Here is an 8,542-nt window from a genome sequence, read left to right as displayed (position 1 = left end):
ATTAACTCTAAATTCAAACTCATATGTATCCATATACTTCACAAGCCTCGCTCCAAGATCATCATCTTTGGATTTGCAGTGGACTATTAAGCTTTCATGCCCTTCCATGTAATTTTGGATAGTCACATGTATTTTTGGCATCAATTCGCCCTTGCATAATAATAATTGAACAAGAAGAACAAGAAGCCATAGTATGAAAATATTTTTACTAGCAGAAAGAGCCATTGATGTCTGAATAATTATCTCTCTCTTACTCTCTCCCTTCTTGTTTCACTCTTTGACGAATTATGATTGTTGTGGACAGATATATATATACACTATTTTGATGAGAAGTTTAAATCCACAGAAGCTAAAGAGACTGATAATTTATTTCTAATAATGCAATTTAAAACATCGTAAATTGTGAAATTAATTTGTGCTCATAGTTTGAAAACTGTAATGTCGAGAAATTTTGACTACTTTTATTTGTAAGTTTTGGATTTAGTTAGGAGGCATAATAAATTTATTATTAATAAAAAATTTTAATTTTTTTATTGAATAAATATAAAATAAATATATTAAAAATTTAAATTTTATATTTTTAATAATTTTTTTTAATTTATAATTTTAATATATGCCTGACACAAAATAAATAAATTCATTAAATTTTAATTCAAAATAGAATTATTTGATTCTGAAGATAAAAGATGAAGAGTCAATAATTAATTGACTACTTGTTTAAACAATATATTAATTCTTCATTGATAAATGTGGAGAAAATTAAATTATACTTTATGACAATTACTGTATATTTTGAATGCATTATTTCAAGATGTTTTAAGAGGTTAATCTTAATATATTTGAATTTTAAAAAATTATTTGACTCTATTACAACAAATTTAAAAAATTGTATATTGATAGTAGTGATTTCTTTAAAAGAATTGGCATTTCCTTTTTGTTTGCTATTTTTTTGGGGTATTGCGTTAACTTTTGAATTATTGATTTTGTTTTTCGAAAATATATTGTCAATTTTTTAATGCATTTTAAATACGTAGTATAATTTTCTGGTGTTAATAGTAGATATATATGAGGTATATAATTGTACAAAACTATTCATATTACTCAAATGTGTAACTACACAAAGTGTAAAAATAGATCATTAAGATAAAAAATGATTAATTTTGACTATTAGTTTTCTCTCACATAATTCAACTTAAGATTTTTTTTAATAAATTACACTTTATTCATGAAAAAGAGAGAATATCAATAAATGGAAAAAGTATTTTTTGTTTGGTGTTTATATTTTATTTCACTTTTAATTTTAGTATTTTATTGTTTTTAATTTATAATTGCATTTTAAATTACTTTTCCTTAGTTGCTAACATTGTTTGACATAACATTAGTACATTACTAGTATATATTGCCAGGTGGCAATGACATACCAACTTAAAATTGATGCGTGAGTTATTTCCCTTAACGAATTGTATGCCCTACATTAGGGGTTTTTTTATTTTTAAATTAATTAATTATATAATTTATCGATATACATAAACTACATAATAATTACTTAAGTAAATAATATATCACATCTTGAATACCGTGAAAATAATTAAATTATAATCATATATCGGGTAGATTCCAAACTATAACGCAACCAAAATATAATATATTTTGGGTGCATTCAGTATATATTGTAGGCCAAAAAATAATTACTGTAAGATTCCTGAATTTTTGAAAAGTAAATGTAGAGTGATTTACTATTTTCTACATTTAATTTTTTAAAATTTGAAGTCTTATAGTTACTGAACACCCAAGATGCATTATTGAAAAATTAATTTAAGTCACATGATCAGAGATACCGTCAAAATAGAAATTAGGATCACAGTATTCAGATACATGTAGATACAATTTCACTTAAATTTTAAATGAGTCCAAATTCAAAAATAATTTTAAATTGATATTTTTAAATAAAAATTAATTAAATTGATAAATAAAAATTAAATAAATACTATTTAAATTATAATAAATTATACTAATTTTAAAAATATTAAAATTAGTAGACAGTTAAAATCTATTAATCTAATTTTAATCCAAATTATTGACACTTAGAATTAAAGTAAAATTAATAACCACTTCTAATTTTAATGTACACTTTTAATCAGTTAGACAAAATAAAAAATTCTGAAATTAAAATAATTACAGATAAATCAATTTAATTTGATCTAAATAGCAATAAATTATATCAATTTTTATTTTATAAATTGATCCAAATCATATTATAAAATATTTTTTATTTTAGAACTAAATTTTTTATACCTATCCCCACTACTTTGGGATATCGTTGATGAACAGTGATTATGATTATGATTATATATAGTAATTATTATGCTATGTGTACATTAAAATCAGTCACTAAAATTAGTTATTGTATAAAATATATATTAAAATATAAATACATATTAAAAATAAATTAAATTACATATATATTTATACATAAATATATTGATGGATAATTTAATAACTAATTTTAATGTACAAATAATATTTTTATTATAATAATTAAAAAAAAGAACAAAATTTTTTTACGTGAATGAATATGTGAATGTGATGTTGGCCACGTTGAACGGTTGGCGCCCATCACTAATACAAGAAAGTCAGAAACAGTAGAGCACTCCAATTCCTACCAAAATGGAAAAGAAAAAAAAATCACTATATTTTTTTATATTTAAATAATAAAACCAAGTAACTATTTATACTTTAGTATTATTTTTAGGATGCTAAGTTGCTACATCATTAATAAAAGTTTGAATTCAATTCTTTTAATAGATTAATTTTAATGTAAGTAAATTATTTTATACTATTTTAATCATATTTCGGATACTGTGGTCTTAATTCGTCGTTGACTATATTTTAAGTGTTGTTTCAGTTTTTGTGTTTGAGTTTATTTTAGATACTATGACTCTTTTTTTTGTTTACCCAAACGGTATCTCCTAATTCGACAGGTTAAGGACTAATCCGTTGCGGATCTGAGCTCCATTTAAGGATTTGCCGTTGGCCAATGGGTTGCTGCATGCGCAAGGCAGGGTTCAAACTTCCGACACTTGCTTAAGCGGACGAGTGAGCTGACCACTCGACCAATCCAAATTGGTTAGATACTGTGACTCTAAATTCTAATCAATTTTAAATGCATTTCAAGTATTCAATATCCATTTTGTCCACGTGAAACGTATTTCGGGAGTATCCAGAATACATTAAACTTTCGTTGCGTCATAATCCAAAATCTCAATATGAAAAATACGGTTATAATTTAATTATCCTCACAGCATCCGAAATGTGGTGCATTATTTATTTAAGTAATTATTCTACAATTTATATATATCGGTAAATTATATTATTATTTAATTTAAAAATAAAAAATCCCAACATTAGCTTCAAATAATGGTATAACGAAAATATATTTAAAATATTACATACAAAATCAAATAAATAAAATAATAAAATTAAAACAATAAATATTCGATTAGCGGTGATGATGATAACAATGATAATGATATTGTATAATAATGTAACTTGATCTTAGAATCTATTTTCAAAAAAAAAATAAAAAATTATATATAATTAATTAGTCTATTTATATAAAATTTTAGAAGAATCGCATCCAAAACTTTATTAAAAATGGTTTTATAAGATTTTTATATTAAAAAATTACCATTTTGAAATTGATATATACTATCATTATATCTATATATTCAATTTTAACTATCATACCTGATATCTGTATTATTCATAATATAACACCAGTTTATGTAATTATTTGACTGCACGCCATAATGAGTGCGTACAATTAGTAAATTGTGAATGTTAAAAATATAATTATTTATATATTTTTATTTATCAATTTAAAATTTTAATACAAATAATTTTATAGTATGATATTAAAATTTTATGACAAAAAAATTTAAAATTTGGTTTTTGTTATTCTTAAAAAAATTGAATATAAAAAACAAAAAAGAAAAAAATGACTATACACAAAGAAAATCATACAAATTTAATATTGATAGATATATAATTATTTATCTATTTTTCTTTTAATTTAAATATTTAAATTAAGTAATTTTATGATATAATATCATATTAAAAAGTAAATAAAAAAACACATATATAAAATTTACGCTAACTCAAAAATAAAAGAGATATTATGAAGAAATTCAGAAGTATGAGATGAGAGAAATGAAGAGTGATGATTTTTGTGAATTGAAACTAAATTGAAATTTATATATGAGATTATAGTGTTGTGGTGATGTAAGCTTAACTTTCTTGTAACTATATCAAGTACTATATATAGAAGGGGATGCTTCTATAAAGACACGTAAAACGTTTTTTTGTAAAGATGTTTATGTGTCGCATTATTATTAGATGTATTAATAAACTGGTTATTTTTTAATTTGTTAATAAATTAGAATCAAATTTGTTTTTTTATAACAATAACAATAAACTCAAATTTCTTTTAGAGATTTAATTGTACTTTTAATTTTTTAGAAATTTAAATGTCTGCAAAACAAAAAGTTAGGAATATTTGTTTTTTATCAAAAAATTTTAAAGATATTCAATTTAGATTGTGTAATTCGATTGGATCAAATCGAATCTAATAATTATAATGCAGAGAATTAGGTTTATTATTGTTGCTATAATAAATTGAATTTGTTCTAGTTTATTAAAAAAAATAAATGAACAGGAATCAACAGTGAATAAGAAATTTAGCTTACCACAATATCCAGCAGCACAATGTATATTTGTTCCTGATACCGCCAAACTTTGATTTGGTTGAGAATTATGCTATGTATACTGATAACCTACACGAAGAAAAGTTATGAGATATACTGTATAAGAGTGTTTAGAAAAATTGTTATTGTTAAAGCAATTGGAAAAGAATTTACTGAGGCATGCACTTGTTCTTTGGGTATTATAGACATGAAATATTCTCTTAACTCCTCATAAAGCACCTCATGTTGCATCATATTCGTTGCTACTATCTTTTGTCTTTTTTATATGTGTCATCCAATGATAACACTTTTTGATCAACTCCTTTGAGATTTTTATTTTTTTTCTGGAGTTTTTAAAACTACAGTAGCTGGCAAGGATGGCTCGGAAGTTGTTGCTTCAACAAACTTTAGTGCTGTCGTCACTCCAGCATCTACCACTGCCTCTGACAGGACTTCAAGCTGTGAATCAGGCGGCTCAGAGGGATCAGTTGGATGAGATGTTGGTGGACTTATCCCAAGATTAAAGGAAGGCATATCATCTTCCCTTTGGCTAGGTTGCTGTTCTTCTTCGACAGGGCTGCTGCATTAAACAGATAACAATTCAAAAACAACCCATTAAAATTAATAAAAGGAACTTTTATGTGCAACTTACGCATCATCATAAATTTTATAGAAATAGTCATCTTTCAATAATTCTTCAATAACAGAACTCGTAAGAGACAACGCAGGTTTTGGCTCTATTTTCCTCGGTGAAGATATCTCAACAGCCTGCTTTTTAGGTTTTGGAGGGCAGCTGTAAGAAACAGAAAAGATAAAACTTACAATTAAAACATGTAGTGAAGTGAAATTATTGGGATTTGTATAAGTAGTAAAACTTACACATTAACATCTACTTCTTCTTTCGATTGCTTTACTGTTGCTTCTTTGCTGGGCTGATGTTGTGGTTCCAAAGGGCTGCTGCATTAATAGATGTTGAAGTGATTTAAAATAACCCTAAATCATGAACACACTATCTATCAAGTTATTTAAAATAACCAAATCCATTGAACCTAAATTAACCAATGTGGTGAATAATGGTAAAACTTACAATTCAGGTTGTTGTTTTGTAGGGATGCTACATTAAATAGCAAATATTTCAGTAATGATTTAAAATTACCAAGCCCACAGAACCGAACAAGATTCATGTGGTGAATAAATATTTATAAACTTACTCTTTATCAGAGGTTTGTTGTGTTTGACTTTTGGGAGAGACATAGATAAATTCATCATTGATTAACTCTTCCTGAAGAGAACTTGGAAGAGACAATGCAAGAGAATTTCTAATGAATGTAAACAAGGAAGAAGTTAATGTTGAATAATTAGAATCCGCACATTGAAAAGCTCACATCTTCAAAGGTTCAGAATGAGTTTCTTGTTGAACCGGAATGATTTGTAGCTTAGAATTGGGTGTAGCGCTAGTGACATTTAAACACATTTTCCGTGAGATTAATTAAACAAAATTTAATTATCTAAATCTGATAGAGTAACAAAAATATTTTTAACTTTCACTGGTGGACTTTTTAAAGTCTTTCTTTCTTTTTTCTAAAATATTTTACCGTAGATTCTGAGGCATTTTTCCTAAAAAAAAGATACAAATTAAAATTAGAAACCAAGATTAAAAGTAGAGGTCTAAAAACACATTAAATTCATTTTTGAAAACCATCGAACCGAAAGTAAAGAGTGCAACGAACCTGGTATTGTCTTGGGCATTTACAAACAGTGCGCAGCTTCCCAGATTTACAGTTGATAGTCTAACCAAGATAAATAAATATTATTAATTGAATCTAGAGGAATTACAAAAGGTTCTAGCGAAAGTAAGCAAAGAAAGGAAAAGAACTTGGTATAAGAAATTGAATCTTACGTCTGAGAGGATTCATTTCGTACTTCTGTTGAGGCAAACTGATCCGGAGCAATGTGTCTTGACTGAGCTCCATCATTTTTTCTTTTTTTTTTTTATCTCTTTTCTCTTATCATGTCCAACGCTTGCCTTCTTCTTTCTGCAGTATTGTCTTTTGCTTGTTTAATTCTGAAAGTTCATAAAAATAAGTATCAATACACCTAAAATGAAAGTATCAGTAAAAGAAAATTTGATTCGAGAAACTTACTCCTTGTCAGATTTGGTTTGTTATTTTGCCACCCTTTGTGGTTGTTTTCTTTTTATTATGGGTGTTTTCTCAATTTTTTTTCTCTGCAAGACAGACAAACACATCGAATTTATAACCGAGAAAAATATAAGCAAGAACAAGAAAATAACAATCAATTCAACCAAATTGATAGACACCACCGAACCAAAAACAATTAAAAGGCAAAACCGAAAATTGGAAGACCACCGAACCGAAAGAAATTCATTTGCTGAACAATACTTACTGGCTTTCAGATTTGCTTGTGCTCTCTGAATCTGTTGGCATAAGCTTCCTTTTTTTTGGTTTATTTTTTAACCACCTTCGGTGGTTGTTTTCTTTTCTTTGTTTCGATTTTTTCGATTTTTTCTTCTCTGCAATACATAAGAACAAGTGTATAAGAAAAAATTTAAGCAAATACAAGTTAAATGAAATCAATATGAATATTAAACTTACTGGTTTTTAGATTCACTTTTGCTTTTTGAATCCATGAAAATGCTTTCAGTTTCACTTGTTGATTGTGAATCCTTCTCAACAAGCACCTTCTTTTGTCTTGCTCTATTTGCCAGTAGTGTTTTGTCGAATTCAGATTGAGATTCAGATTCGGAAAATATTTCTTCTTCCGAAGAAATATCCAGATCGACAATTTTCTTTTTTATTTTCTTTCCTTTTTCTTTTTTATCCAACTTCCTTGTTTCTAATTTTTCATTCTTTTTTTCTTTTTTGTACAGAAGTCCCTAAACTAAAAATAAGGACTCAATTATTTAATGAGAAATACAATAAAAATCATTTAATCAATGTGAGCAACCCACTTTACCGAATAATACTAATGTGCTGAATAAAAAGCCATAAAACATGATAATTATTTAATGATCAAAGAAACATTTTTGCATGCACAAGAACTCAATTGAACACAGTAACAATCAGGTGAAGCAAAGGGAGCGAGCCCACTGAACCGAAAAAGGTTCATATGGTGAATAGTTGCCAGTAGTACAAATAAATTAATTATAACCTAAAACAGAAGTTTATTTAGTTAGTAGAGTATTTTAAAAGCGTTTGAAACCAAATTTAAGGGGGAATTTTAGTAGAGTATTTACCAATGGTTCTATTGCTTCTCTAGAAATCCGTTCAAGCATCATTTGCTTTGTCCAATAGGCCACCCAAGGTGCTGGGGGAGCATCAGGTGCGAACGGATGAGGGAACTTGGTTTCGTGAAAGTATATCAACATCAACACAAAAACACAGCCATCAACAAACTGTTTCCTCCCCTTTCTCTTGTTTTCAACTCCTTTTATCAAGAAGTTGAGCATATGTTTTGCCCAATCCCACTCCCGAATGTTGTCCACATGAAAGATCGGTGGCTTATGGATTGGAGATGCCACACTTACCGTTATGGACAGCAAGAAGCACTTTTGTATGAAGACAACAAAAGTCCTCTTGAATTTTTTCCAATTCTCCTCCCCTTCTACGCTCATATCTAGCACATTCCTTGTCTTCTGGATTCAGGTTGTTGTAATTAACCTTATCATCAAAATGATTCCCTACAATATTTTAGTAGCAAAAATCAGTTAAAAAAGCTCAGTTTAATTTTCTGTAAACCAATGAACTGAAAATAAGCAGTAAGTAGAAAGTGTATTACCT

The sequence above is a fragment of the Arachis stenosperma genome, chromosome 7, assembly GCF_014773155.1.
Source record: "Arachis stenosperma cultivar V10309 chromosome 7, arast.V10309.gnm1.PFL2, whole genome shotgun sequence".
NCBI classification, from domain to species: Eukaryota; Viridiplantae; Streptophyta; class Magnoliopsida; order Fabales; family Fabaceae; genus Arachis; species Arachis stenosperma.
This window is presented reverse-complemented; position numbering follows the sequence as displayed.